At 40.8% G+C, this 15,770-nt stretch overlaps 1 pseudogene; it reads right to left on the reverse strand.

The window, feature by feature from the left end:
- Nucleotides 1-9,424: 9,424 nt before the first annotated feature.
- LOC136944140 (trypsin-like) lies at nucleotides 9,425-12,604 on the reverse strand (annotated as a pseudogene).
- Nucleotides 12,605-15,770: the final 3,166 nt, after the last annotated feature.

Below are 15,770 nucleotides of genomic sequence, written 5' to 3' on the forward strand. Positions count from 1 at the left end.
GGGGTTGCGTTCCCTGGAGGGGTGAAACAGACTTGAACGCATTCACTTGTTATTTTTGTAACAATGCAATTGTTTAGTATTTGTGTGTTTTATTTATTGTGTGTGCTTTGCCTTCGGCAAGGGCACAACCTTTGTTCTCTCTCATATATATTTATTATTTATTGTCCCACCCCTAAAAAACTTGAATATTTGGGCTACATAGACAACATCGGTGTCAAAATTTTCTTCTTGGTCCCGATTGAGTTGTTTGTATTTTTATTTACGTACCGTTTGACGGTTAAGGCTTGAAATAAGTTTTTGTGGCAAAAAGTGCTTTGTGTCGAACAAGGGAACTCAGTGCTAGCCTTACGTCACAACGTCATCACACGTTAGCAACGACGCATAGATACGACGTTCTAGTAAGATCAGCGAGCCCTCAGTAGTGATGGGAAGTTCGGATCCTTTTACGGACTCGGTTCTTTGAATCTCGTTCATTAAAAGGAACAAATCTTTTTTTGAGTAATTTGTTCATTTCAACTGGGGGGGGGGGGGGGGGATTCCTGCATTAAAATAATGGATCATGACAGTTTGTATGATTTGAAATGGTCATTTATTATCACACTAACATTTACCAATTATCACGGCAAACAATTGCGCTGCACTGAACTGTGAGTAACGTACAAAAAAGTTATAATAACGAAACCTGTAATTATTACCTTTGAACGAATATCATTCACGTCTTACTAAACCTAGTCACACGAAAGTGAACGAGGTAAACAAATCAATTTATGTTTCCTCTTCTGAGCCTATGCAGGTCATGTGAAAAATGATTCAAAATCCGTATCCGAAGACCCAGTCAAAAGGAATGAATCATTTCTGTTTTATCCATAGAGTTAATATTACTAGAGGAAGCAACTTTTGTCTTCCAAGATGGCGTCCCCATTCATTTCTATGAAAAGTTCTCAGTGGCACAGTGAGGCAAGCGAGAGCACGAAACTGGACCGCGCCATCTTTCCACTTCCGACTCTTCCGGTCTAGCTTTAAACAGTGGCTCTTTTTTTCCCTAGCTCCGAGACTTTGTGCACGCTTGCAACTAGCTGTACACGTCATACTTTGCGACAACCAGTCGCGAGCATAGATTTATATGGTTGCGAACGTGTCAGCTAAGGCATTGCAGTGGCAGAATGGGGTACAAGTCCGATAAGAATCAGAGAGATGATGCAAACTTTACGGAAATGTATGCTGTCACTGTATAGTATTCCTTTCACTTGGTTTTTAGAAATAGGCTATAGGGCCAAATAGGCTATAGGGCTATTCTAGATGGAACTCATCACATATGTTGCTTTTTTTCTTTGTGATGAGTATGATTTCCAGCCCAATGTATCGGATTAAATAAACTGATAACATGAACACTTCGCTCCGTCGTTGTTCTCGCCAGGCAAAGAAAGCTTAATAGTTATTTTTGTAACAGAAATCTTCCATAATGCAGACTTACCATTGCTTACTGTCAACTTTATATTCAATGAAATGCCACGAAATTCACACTGCCTTCAATTTAACATCAGTGTAGAAATGTGGCCTGTGTTTTATATGTTCAACCTACAAAACCAAACGCCTATTAATGGATATAACGTGATCTAACAAGACTTGGTAATAATGTAATAAATTGAGAATTGTGTCTAAAATATAGTCTACTTTATTGAACATGTGCCTTTGAAAGGGGCATATTAACAGAACTATATACAAGACGTTTCCATCAGATATAAGTGGGGGTGAAACATAGTCACTGAGGACCTTTATTGTCCCACAAAAGCAGTCTGGCTTTGACACGATCAAAAAAAGAATAATGAGTGTGTTTAACAAAAGCTTCTGAAGGCAAGACTAATATTATTTAAATATATATAATTTCCTATTGTGGTTATCAGTTAAAGTACTATTAATCTTCGTCTTTGCTCCAGATAGACATGTCAACAATCTATGCTCATGCTTAACATAATATAATATTTGCCATCATGTCATGAACATTTTTACGAAAAATCAAATCTGTTTTAAAATAATGGAAATAAACTATATTAACAACATTTCATGTATGTGTAACAACCATTTGCTAAACTTGCTACAACAGGGCAGGCAACTCAAGTCATTTCTTTCAGCTCCAGGTAATTCGGCTATCGGCCAATGTGAACTTTTGTGCTTGTGCCCTGTTAGTATCCGCGAGCACATTTGCAGGCAACTTTTATTGACGTAAGCAAATAAATGGGGTGCTGGTTTATCCATTTCGGATTGGTTTCAAACTTAGCAAAAATCTGGAAAAATTCTTCTATGAAAAAGCTAGTAGTATGAGCCAGGTTCGAGAATCGAACTAAAATTATTGGGGGAGATAGTTTTGTAAATGTTGACTGGAGTTACAGTTTTTCTCGATTGGTTACACATATTTTCTGAATGCATACCTCATAATCTCAGAACTCTACACACAAATCAAAAAAACACACACACAATGGGCAAAACCCCTCACTTCTCCTGCAAAATTAAACTTTACATTCAAAACAATGTTATTTAATCTCAAAATGGTATTTTGTTTTCAAATGACAAACACAAACCATCATATGAATAGACATTTAGAAGAACCATTTGAACACTAATGTGCTAAATGTAAAACACTATGATGAATGGAAAACACTTCTTCTTCATTCATTATAGTGAGTTAAGCCCTTTTTTTGTTCAGTGTTACACTTACTACAGACAGTACATACATAAGTGTGTTGTAAAATATTTGAAAATATTATTTTTATACTCAGAACACAGAAATACACGGTAACAAATATGTTTTACGTATTTTTCCCAGAAAACCAATGTACACAGTGTACATCCCAACCAACACAAAGTTGCACATACAGTGGTCTACATACAAAACAACAGAATCATTTACTGTATAGTGTATACAGTTACATTATTATTATTTTTCTTTGTATTTGCTGTAATGTTATGGCGTTATTTTCTAGGACCATGTTCATGATTTCAGTTTCCTGTTCAGGAGACAGAAGACATTCCCGACCACCTTGTGTTGGTAATCTTTCAGTTCTGCCAAACAAATAGTAAAATACTGTAAATACTGTGTAGGAATACAAAGTAGGAACACATTTTCCAAATACTTGAAACATTTTTACAGTCATACAGAACAGTCCACAGGCAATACTGTACTACTGTACTCATTGAGTACTGTATTGATATGCAGTAGGCCTACTTCAATTTTGTAGTGAGAGTAGATTTCTTACCTATTCTCATTTCGGAAAGTCCGGATGATGGATGCTACAGTGTACCTGCTCAAATTTGGCTGTACTCTTTGCCCAGCCTCCCTCATTGTTAGACCATGGTTGACCACATGGTCAACCAAAGCGGCTCGGATCTCATCAGAGATTATGGTCCTTGGCCTTCCTCATCCTCGTCCTCCCCGTCCTCCTCCTCTTACTCTCACTCCTCTGCCTCTGCCTCTGTTTCCAATGTTGGCATCCATTGCTCAAAAACAGAAGAGGTCACCTGTTGCCCTTTTATGCTAAAGCTCTGATTGCTAATTGTAAAACTGTGTGACAGGTGTTTGTCCATGCGATGCGTCAGAGTGCGTATTTGAATGGCAGTGTGTTCCTTGTGAAAACAAAAGATTTTCTTCATGAAAATTGTGCCAAATGCAGAGAATTGTGTGTAGTGTTTTGAAAAATGTGTGCTTTAGAACTGCAATTGGAGTGTAAAGCAGGAATTGTGCTTGTAGTTTAGCAGAATTGGTTCATGGGGTTGGTGCATGAGTTACATGTTGTGGTCATTGTGTCTCAAGTACCAGTATTTGTGTGTAAACAATTGAGAAAAACTGTAATAGAATAAAAACGACCGGAAGAGCCGGAAGTCTAACAAGAAATGCAATACCACCTACATCCACCGGGGCCGTTGCTTCAAGCCGAGGGGCGAAGGGTGGGGGCTTGGTTTTATCTAGCTACCAGTACTGAGCCTATGCAGGTCACGTGAAAAATTATCCAAAGACTCGTACCCGGCAGATGAACGAATCGTTCACCTCCCGACGTGTCTTCGGATCATTAGGTGCGTTTGACATGGACTGACTTCATGCAGCGCTGCAGCCGGCTGCAGGCGGCTGACCTGAAACTGTGAATTCTGGTTAGACTTTTTGTCCGACTTGAGGCGGTGCCGAGGCTAGGTCACTGTGACGTAGCCATCAAAGTACCTCAAGATCGATTTGAGAACTGCCGGCTGTGTAGCCGAGCGCATTTTCTCAAGAGCAACTGCACGGGTTCTAATGAGGACACAGCTATTTCATGATTGGCCAGACTCACACACGACAACTTTGACGCGTGTTTTGTAATTATTCTGACACCTTAAAGATCTTGTAAAGTAAATTCCATGTTTTGCTTCAAAGTACATTATATACGTGTGAAATGAGTTCCTGAAAGTATGTGCAAAGCGCTAAAACTGTGTCGCACTGAAATGTGGAGTTAGACCGAAGAACAGTTTCTCCTCTGTTTTCAGATCAGGTTTTAATGGGCGGAGCCAAAAAATGCCCTATCTACGTCATTTCGCCCCATTTACGTCAGATCACTCAGTTCTGTGTGCTTGTTATAATTATAATAGATAACTTTTCCAGAGGTATCTCTGCTATAATTAGTGCAAACCGCTAACTTGATATTAGGCTACTCGGTGTAGAATGATGGTATTTTGGTGAAACGGTAACCTGGCTAATGTGCTAGAAGTAGTTGGAGAGCTCACTGTCTGCTGTCTCTGCTGTAATTGTTTACTCCTGTGTTACAGCTCAGGGGAATATTTCATTTATATGCATCTGTATGTTTCACTCATTGAACAAATACATTCTAATTCTGTACTGTTTTGTTCGGCTTGACGTAGCGTTCATTATCTGGGTCGTAGGTAGCTTACTTGAGAGAGGCGGCGCCTTCCAGCGAGGGGGCCGAGCTTCAGCTCCTTCAGGCGACACGCCCCCCCAGTCTCAAACAGAGAAGACTGATGATTCTATTACGATTTCAAAGCCTAATTTAACATACTTGTCTGTGTTTTTTTTCTTTCGAGTTTGGATGGGTAGTTAATAATACATTATTCTGTGGTGTGGTGAACTTGAAACTCGTTTTTAATTCCACTTTACAGGATCTTTAAGTTTCGCCAATGCTCAAATCCGGACCAAACAGTTTACAGTTTTTCTCGATTGGTTACACACATTTTCTGAATGCATACCTCATACTCTCAGAACTCTACACACAAATCAAAAAAACACACACACAATGGGCAAAACCCCTCACTTCTCCTGCAAAATTAAACTTAACATTCAAAACAATGTTATTTAATCTCAAAATGGTATTTTGTTTTCAAATGACAAACACAAACCATCATATGAATAGACATTTATAAGAACCATTTGAACACTGATGTGCTCAATGTAAAACACTATGATGAATGGAAAACACTTCTTCTTCATTCATCATAGTGAGTTAGGCCTTTTTTTGTTCAGTGTTACTGACTAAATGTCTAAATGTAAATGTAAATGTTACATTTACTACAGACAGTACATACATAAGTGTGTTGTAAAATATATGAGAATATTGTTTTTATACTCAGAACACAGAAATACACGGTAACAAACATATTTTACGTATTTTTCCCAGAAAAACAATGTACACAGTGTACATCCCAACCAACACAAAGTTGCACATACAGTGGTCTACATACAAAACAACAGAATAATTTACTGTATAGTGTATACAGTTACATTATTATTATTTTTCTTTGTATTCGCCGTAATGTTATGGCGTTATTTTCTAGGACCATGTTCATAATTTCAGTTTCCTGTTCAGGAGACAGAAGACGTTCCCGACCACCTTGTGTTGGTAATCTTTCAGTTCTGCCAAACAAATAGTAAAATACTGTAAATACTGTGTAGGAATACAAAGTAGGAATACATTTTCCAAATACTTGAAACATACTTTATTTTTACAGTCCTACAGAACAGTCCACAGGCAATACTGTACTACTGTATTCATTGAGTACTGTATTGATATGCAGTAGGCCTACTGCAATTTTGTAGTGAGAGTAGATTTCTTACCTATTCTCATTTCGGAAAGTCCGGATGATGGATGCTACAGTGTACCTGCTCAAATTTGGCTGTACTCTTTGCCCAGCCTCCCTCATTGTTAGACCATGGTTGACTACATGGTCAACCAAAGCGGCTCAAATCTCCTCAGAGATTATGGTCCTTGGCCTTCCTCATCCTCGTCCTCCCTGTCCTCCTCCTCTTACTCTCACTCCTCTGCCTCTGTTTCCAATGTTGGCATCCATTGCTCAAAAACAGAAGAGGTCACCTGTTGCCCTTTTATGCTAAAGCTCTGATTGCTAATTGTAAAACTGTGTGACAGGTGTTTGTCCATGCGATGAGTCAGTGTGCGTATTTGAATGGCAGTGTGTTCCTTGTGAAAACAAAAGATTTTCTTCATGAAAATTGTGCCAAATGCAGAGAATTGTGTGTAGTGTTTTGAAAAAAGTGTGTTTTAGAACTGCAATTTGAGTGTAAAGCAGGAATTGTGCTTGTAGTTTAGCAGAATTGGTTCATGGAGTTGGTGCATGAGTTACATGTTGTGGTCATTGTGTCTCAAGTACCAGTATTTGTGTGTAAACAATTGAGAAAAACTGTCAATGTTTTCCTTTCACCATACAGCCCTTTTCTAAACCCAATCGAGGAATTTTTCTCTGTGTGGCGGTGGAAGGTTTATGACCGAAACCCATATAACGGGGTAAGTCTTCTAGAGGCTATGGAATTGGCCTGTGGTGACATCGGAGTGGAATGTTGTCAAGGCTGGATCCGGCACACCAGAGGGTTATTCCCCTGTTGCCTGGCAAGGGACAACATTGCCTGTGAGGTGGAGAAAGTCCTCTGGCCAGACCCAGCATGAAGACGCGACACTGAGGCAGAATGAATTGTGTAAAACAGATATTTCAGTTGCACAACATTTGAGTTTATTATGCTTTTCATTTAGAATTTTTTTTGACAGTACTAAGTGATGGTTACTGTAATATTTTCTTCATTGCAAATGGCATTACTATGTATACAGTAATAAACAACATTTTCTTTAACTACATGCCCTGGATGCTGTGTTCTCCATCTTTTTGTGTTGTGTCTAATGATTGCTCCATAGTGTTTATATATTGATGGGTTGTGTTTATGATCTGAAAGCATAGTTTGATTTTGAGCACAGGTTAAATGGTTTAGGGGCGAGTGTTTGATTTTGCCAGAAGAGTCAGAGGTTTTGGAAATTGAGTTTAAATATTTGGTTTTGTGTTTACAGTTCTGAGAAAATGGTTGATTGTTTCAAGAAATGTTTTAGCAATCGAGAAAAACTGTAACTGTGTGTATATGATATGTACAAAAATGTAATATAATGGCAAAAGTGTTTGCAACATGAGACAAATGTGTGCTTTTGAGACGTGTTTGTGATATTTTGAATGCAGTGCTTCATTTTGCAAGAGAAGCGATGCATTTTGCATTTTGTGTGTGCAGTTGTTGGATTTGTGTGTTAATTTTGTGTGTAAGCATTTGAAAAAAACTGTAATAGAATAAAAACGACTGGACGAGTCGGGTAGCAAATTGGAAATGCAATACCACCTACATCCACTGGGGCCGTTGCCTCAAGCCGAGGGGTGGGGGTCTGAGCACACCCCACAATTTCCCCAGAAATTGTACCCTCTCTAGTTTTCTTGCTTGTTTTGTTGGTATTGTAATTTATTGGACACATGGCTTTTATGCAGCTGCTGTAGCATTCACCGAAAAATCAGTTCCTGATTGACAGCTACACCATCTGTGCATTAACAGTTTACAGTGTAGTTGTACACTGTGCCATGTTGCTATGTGCTGCTGAACCAACTTCTTTTCGACAAAGTTTTGTCTGAGGCTGACAGAGGTTTTTCTGAGGCCGTTTGGTTTGAAGCCGTTTCAGCTGATGCCGTTTCGCCCGAGTCTGACGACTTTTGGTCCCGAGACCTGATGTCTTTTCATTTGAGTCACTTGAGTCTGAGATCTGAGGATGTCCTGAAATGAACACCGTAAAACAGACATAAATAGCCCTACCCAACGCACAGTCATGCACTAATTTGCATAAATACCACAACATATCTAAACATTGGATATAGCCAGGTGAAAATGTCTTGTAGAATCTTGTTGACATCTTACAGTAAAAGACATGTCAAAGGCAAACAAATGTCACCATAAGGGGCAGATATTCAGTCATTCATTCAAGGTCCACTCAACTGTCAATCAACTGTCACTAAGCAGTCACTCAGGTAAGAAAGATTTCCTTTTGTTTCTCCTACATGGATTATTCAACCTACATAAAACATACATGGTGATCAACTACAATTTATTGGGAACATCTGGATGTGTGTTGAGCTATGGTACGACTATTATTGGTGAAGTGACCCAGCCCCAAGAGATTTCAAGCAATAGCTTGCTGAGCTTGATTAAGCCAACAGATTGGTGACGCTATAGGTCAAATAACTGTCACTCATCCTGGTAATATAGATGTCACTCATCCAGGTTCAAACATTTGGCTACGAGCAGACACGCTCAGCATCTTCTGATGAGCTGATTATCAGTGTAATCGTGGATGGTCAAGTCATTTGCTGCCCTCTGGTGGCGAGGATTGACAGCATACCCGCAACAACAAATATTACTGACCATAACAAATTCTTAATGACGTATTTTAGTTGACAAATCAGACATGTTCAAGAATATAATATAAACATATATATACATATATATACATATAAATATAATCGTTCAAAATACCTGAATTAAAAACAAGCTTTTTTAGAGACCATATTTTTTGGACAGGTTTAAGAATTTATCAGTCTCATTGAATATGCTTACTTCACATGTCACAGTAGCATAACACAACAACCCTCTCTGGTTCCAGTGTCACTGGGAGGCAGCAAAAATCATCACTCAGTTGCCCCTGATAGCCTTTCTGTCCTTTAACTGTCCACTGGTTCGGGTCTACAGCCCATAGCCACAGTTTTGGACGATCCCCATTCCCTGGGTCCTGGTGACCCAAATAGCAGTCACCAACCCGCAGGTTCAAAGGAGTCTTGGGATGGTCTCCATGATGTCATTGTGAAGGGTGTGGTAGTTGATGTATTTAGGACGGTGGCCTGGCTACCCTGCTTGGACAAGTTGGGAATTCTGCACTCTTCTCTTCCGTCAGAAAGGTCTTAGATGAAGTTTGAGATGGGCCTTATCTTCAAGGCTTTTTCAATTGTTTCTGGAGTCTTTCCATGGTGCATAAACCCTATTTGACTGTGATTTTGTCTGGTTATTTCTGTAGATAGTTTTGTAACCAGCAGAGGGAGTCAGTGATATAAGTGAGACGACAACATTCTGCATCAATCAGTGAGCTTTATTGTGAAATCACCCACAGGTCTCCTCAAATCTGGACCAATGAGGGCTGTCTAGCTTGATGCCATTGTGTTCTTGATCCAGGAGACGTAGTTGCACACTTTGGTGTAGACTCCAGGCTTCTTCTTCAGAGCACAGCCATGCCCCCAGGACACAATGCCCTGCAGCTGCCCGTTATACACCATGGGACCACCAGAGTCGCCCTGGGAGGGTAGGGAGACAGGGATGGGAAGGAGATGAAGCACAGACACAAAGGGAGAGAGAAGTGGTTGGGGGGGTGATTGATTTCAAATGTCTCATTTGTGTGACAGCTAGATAAATACAGCTGAACGTAAGAATTACGAACTCATTCAGTTTCTGGGTGATGACGGTGTATGTTACCTGACAGGAGTCCTTGCCTCCCTCCAGGAAGCCTGCACAGATCATGTTCTCCGTGATCTGGAAAGGATAAGCGTTGAAGCAGGTGTCATCACTCAGCAAGGGGGCTTCCAGACACTAGGGTGTGGGGGTACCTTGCTTACAAAAGAAACATGAAATACATTGTTACAATATGCAGAAAGAGATTATTGAGAGAGTATTGTCTTCATAAAAAATAGAGCATGGTACTGATATTTTGTTTGATTGAGAGATGTTGTTCCGAGTTCTCAAGAAAAGCAGTTTAGAGACACTGTCAACTAATCAGGCCGTTACAGATGGTTAATTTTGATAAAGGATAATAGACATACTAGCTGTTTAATGCACTGTCTGTGTAGAAAGGCAGACAACATATGTATATGTTGTCAGCTATAGATACAGACCATGGATGGTTGATGTTTGATTTCCTTTTAATGTAAGTCTACAGTCCACGTATTCTGTTCTTTACCCCAAATTGTCTTTCGAAGGACATTAAACATCTAAGTAGATGTTAGAAAGATAACAACAAAAAACACAAACAATCTCGCTGGTCCCACTCACAGCCCTCGTTGCTGGGGCGGAGGCTCCCCCAGCCAGAGATGTGGCAGGTTGACCCATCAGCAGCACACTGAGTGGGGAGGCTGGCAGACTGAACGTAGCTGTTGAGGGTGGCGGGGCGGCTCAGTTTGATCAGCATGATGTCATTGTCCTGGGTACGGGAGCTGTAGTCTGGGTGATGGATGAAGCTGCCGGACATGATGTGCTGCTCTGTCCCTTCAGCCTCCCAGATGTTGTGCTCCCCCAGGCGGACCTCTACGGGAGATCTGGGGGAGGGGGGGGGGGGGGGGGGGTGAAGGTAGAGAGGGAGGCGCAGGTGGTTGTGGGGGTGAAGGTGGAGGGTAGAAGGAGATGGAGGATGGAGAATATGGGAAGGGAAAGATGTCTCTGTATCAATGTTATCACTGGCTTGACAGCCTGCAACATGTCGGCCTAGCTTACCTCAATTTCCTTCAAACAGACTACTCTCAGTCACGTCTTTCAAGAAAAGATCATGGCAAATATTTTTCCAGATATCAATTTTTTTATCATTTATTTATTACTGTATTTAAATCTTGACTTTTATTATAATTAAATCCATTACCGGAAGAGTACAATTCTAAAATACAATGGTGAAAGATGATCATGTTTCTCAAGTGAGTATCAGTACATCTTGTTCTAAAGCTAACAAGCCTGTCTTTATCTGGTGGGTTTCTTACTTTTGGTAGCAGTGTGCAGCGGAGAGTACCCATTCACTGGAGATAAGAGTCCCACCGCAGAAATTGGACCCTGAGAACAGGGACACCTGGTAAGGCACCGAGAGCTTCTCGCACTCGTACCCTCCTACCATCCTGTCATCTAGGGGAGCGGAGGAAACTGAGGAAAGAAATGGAAAGTAAATATGAGAATCTAATCAAGGAAGGCGATACGACACAGCTTTCACAACGTTTGTTGTCTTATTTTTGTTTGTGTCCCATGTAGTAAAGCAGTAGTATATAACTAATTGTTGTGTCTTTAATGCATCAGCTTTTATAATTAGAAATGTTACAATTAGAAATCCTTTTATTTTTATTTTTTTAACTAGAACTATTTTCTACTGTACCTGCTCCTGCAGAGACAACTAGAAGGAGAATATTCATGCTTTTCTTATTCTGTGTATGTTGTAGCCTGCAGGATTGGACTATGTTTCTGCTTTCCTTTCACTTATATTAGTTCTCTTATCTCACCTTTCTCAAGGTCCTCCACAGTCCCAGATCCGAAAACACATGTTGTATTAACCCTTGAATGTCCTGAAAACCACAGATTAAATTATTTTTGATCATTTTATTTATTTACCAGTATAAATAGAAAGTACAGCAGAAAATCAAGAATCAGAAGCACAGATCTAACAGTATTTTCTTTTAATAAAGTATGACCATACACATATTGACAGAGTGATGAATGAAATGGAATGGGAAATCTACAAGGGGGCACACTGGATAAGCAGAGAAATAGGTTTGAATTACACATGAAAAAGAAAACTGTTGCAAATTCATATCCTCAGATTTGTAACACTTTCTGTGGGAGTTGCGGATATCAGGTCTACATGACTGAACATGTGAATGTGTAGAAGAAGACAGCTGTGGGCCTGCAATGGCAACTTTGTATTTGAGGTTGCGCATTTGGATGCATAATGGCATATTAGGTTGAGTAATCCCTCAAAATATACCACAAACAGAAGTGATTGATGATGAATGACTAAATTGGAGAGGTCCTTCTAAATCTGCTCTCTATTTCACTAGAGGACAAAAACGAAATTAATGAAATATTCAGTGTTAGTAGACTAACTGCGGAAAAGTCTAGTAACTCAATCAACATCCGCCATCAAATGTTCTGTGCTTGTAAGAGTATTTGTCAGATATAGAAACATACAAAGTAACTGGTTTTCAGTTTTTTTTTTACTTTGTATTTTTCTATATCTGACAAATATCTTGACCTTCATCTGCACTCCCATTCCGTAATAGCGGTGTGTGATGGACGCCTAACAGCGGCCCACACAGGGACTTAAACATCCTTATTTTCTTTATGTACATGTTAAAATTCAGCAACACCATACAACTGTCTTCACATAAATAACACACGTCACATAGCTTTTGTTCCTTAGTTCTCATATCAACTTTATTGCCTTTGGTTTACCATATCTTTGTTTGTTTAGTTTCAGCCTTTTTGTTACCTCTTTCTTTGATCATCATGAGGGCAGCATGGCTGCCGTGTCCCAGTAAAGGGTGTCTGACTGGAAAACATGATGCTGAAATGGGGTTCCAGAGTGGATGGGAAGCTCCCATCCCTGTCTGGGCTGTAGGGGTGTTTGCTCCAATTTTGCTCCGATTATTAAGGGGGAGGATGTATGGCGTCCCCTCCCTATATTTATTGTGGCAGCCCAGGCTTATATCACTGTGAGAGGAGCAAGCAGAGAGGAAGAACCAACCTAGAAGGAAGACCTCTGTGCGTATGAGGCATTGGTTGGTTCTCATGTATTGGTTTTATCTTCACAACTCGGTTTTATTTACTTTGTCCATGTGTTCCATCCGTTCAAATGCAAGTAATAAACCCCTGAATATTTTGCACCCTACTCAGTTCTCGTGTGCCTTCTTGGTCATGCCCTCACACGGTGGGAATTCTTAAAAATGATGATCTATTTTGAGCCAGGCAAAGAAAAGTAGTTTAGAGAAACCATAGCATTACCACTTGTGAGTTATAGTGATGGTGTTGGATAAACTGATTTAAAGATACTGAAATATAATTATTTCCCCAAACTACTTTTCTGAGAAGGTTAAGACGCTTTTCTTAGTTTCTTCAGACCATATCAACCATACATCTTTGCTAAGTCAAATGTTGTAGAAACACAGAGTTGCAGAGTGGGCCATGTTTGGGCCTAGGTGTTTATCAGCACCAGACAGGAAAACTTTTAAATGTGAGGGTGCACAGACCCCAACCCTGTGATTATATGCACTTAAGACTTAAATATAACTCGTTCCCATCTAGCACAGACAAGTTCTGCAGACTTCATGTACTCCACGCTGCATATCTTAAGGGTCTGGGGAGAAGAATGCTCCATTCATTTCTTTCTAAAACTATTAAGAAACAGGCCGTAGCCTCCCTCTCCAGTGGAATTGAGTTGTGATTTATAATTCGGAACTTGCAAATGTGACTTAGCAATCCTGTAAGAATACAGAACAACAACTTCCTTAAACATGCATATTAACCTGACAGTTAGTGTGCAGTTGACAGTAACTGCGTGCAGTCAGTTGTTGTTGTGTTGTGCTTGTACTTTCTGCTGACCACACATTACTTAGTGGCACAGGTTCAAACCCCACCTATACTTCACCAACATTGTGTGTCTGAACCTTCTCCTTCTGTCTGGTGAAGGAAGTATTACCATAAATAACACAACAATAAGGAGACAACAGCATGCCTCTTTAACAAAAATGAAACCAGTGGGTTTTGGTTTGTTTCTGGCAAGGTCAGCAACAAACAACAACCACAAGGTTGCAAAAACAGGAGAGTTTTATAATACAAAAGAAAAATGTATTCTCCTGTCTAAGGGTACTTTTTCTGAGGTGTACATGTGTGCAAAAGCCTTATTTATGAAACTGTCATGGGAGCGAGGAGCACGCGGATGCACACGTTACACTGGACCATGTGCCACCCAGATGCCTGTTCTATAGGGACCGTGCAAAACAGTGCACAGTGAATCTGGTCCACGGGCAGCATCAGAGCAAGTCAAATGTGGCACAGACGTCTTTTATTCAGACAGAGAGGTTATTGACCTTGACGGCAGGCCAGAGCCACTGCTATAATTTCCCCCCAATAAATACACACACGTCCACTTCCTCCGAACCGGCCCCTTGCCATCCTTCCGTTGACAGGGGGGGAACAACAACCCTGCTTCTCATCCCCATCCGTGTCCTCAGCTGGGACCCTGCTCCAACACATTCAGTCACTGTCCCATCCCCCAAATTCTAAATATACACCCTCTGCAGGCGGGGTCTGTCGCACACACGGCCCTGTGCCATGGATCTGCATGGCATGTGCAACACAGGCCTTGTTTACTGGCAGGCTGAGCCAAGCGGGATCACTCATATCCTTTAGGTCTGCACAGGGCCCCGGCACTGTGGTTGGAAAAGGGGACAAATATAAGGAAGTGGTTTAGGTTAGAGGGCCTCAGCTTTTTCTTCATGTGTGGGGTGACTGAGGGTAAATTCAGCAGAGCCGCTTTTTGGTGGGAAGGCGGAGGTATAGTTGGTACCCATCTGACTTTAAAAAGCCAAAATTCCTGAACTCCCGCACCCATGACACAACGGTACGATTTCCAGTCAGCACCGCAACTGTATCAACAAACCATGCGGGTAGAAGATTCCCACTGTGTGTTTGTGCTCTGTCTTCATGACAAGCCCTATGAAAGATTCTGGAAGCTCCAAGCATTCTACAACTCTGTTTTTGCTTTGGCCAGAGTTATCGAAAGGCAACAAGCCTACAATGTTTGTTCCTCAACAACTCCAAAAGCACTGGGTGGTTCAGAGTGAGCTATGTCATTAGTATTTCACTGCCCTAGAGCTAGAATCCCAGTACATTCAGCCTGATCTCTACTGGTCTATGCCACACCCTCCCTCCAGCTGCAGAGAAGAATACACCCCCAACTCAGGGGTCACTCCCCAACACCCTCCCTCACCCCTCATTCTCTCTCCAAAAAACACTATTCCTCTTAAACTCCCATTGGTTGTTTTACACACCCAAATTGGTATTTGTGCAGCACAGCCTAATTACAAGTTTGGTTGGCAAATCAAGAAGTATGGCAAAACTTGGTCTGTGAGAGCTTACCTCAAACTATAGCTTAGGGTTAGCTATTAATATACACTCGACACACCAGCATTTTGAACCGCCTTGCTTAAAAGCTACACAGAATGGCAGGAGTACAATCAGTTTGAATAATACTTAACATGAAAAGGATCGCTAAACTGAAGGGGAAAAGAAAATAGCAACGACACTATTTATGCAGTCTAGACATCAATGGAGACAGACACATCCTTCACTGCTACAATGTTCATAATTAAAAAAAATCGACTTTGTACAGTTTTAACAGAGCATTCCTTGGGTGGGAAGAATCAACCTTCGATTTCCGTTATTTTAACTGTTCCCTCCAGATGGAGAGATGTGCTTTTGGGTCTCTGTGTGTGAAATCGGAGTGGGAAGGTTCAGATTATGAATATTTATGCGTAAGAGAGAAAGGAAATGTTAACAGACATATGACTCTCCCCACGTCCAAACTGTAATGAAGTTGGTCCCAATGCGGGACTGCACTGCAGTATGTCTCACTCAGTGATGTGCACGCACGCACACACAAACTTGAGGCTTTAATTCTCTTCCCCCT

The sequence above is a fragment of the Osmerus mordax genome, chromosome 6 (assembly GCF_038355195.1).
Source record: "Osmerus mordax isolate fOsmMor3 chromosome 6, fOsmMor3.pri, whole genome shotgun sequence".
In the NCBI taxonomy this organism is placed as follows: domain Eukaryota; kingdom Metazoa; phylum Chordata; class Actinopteri; order Osmeriformes; family Osmeridae; genus Osmerus; species Osmerus mordax.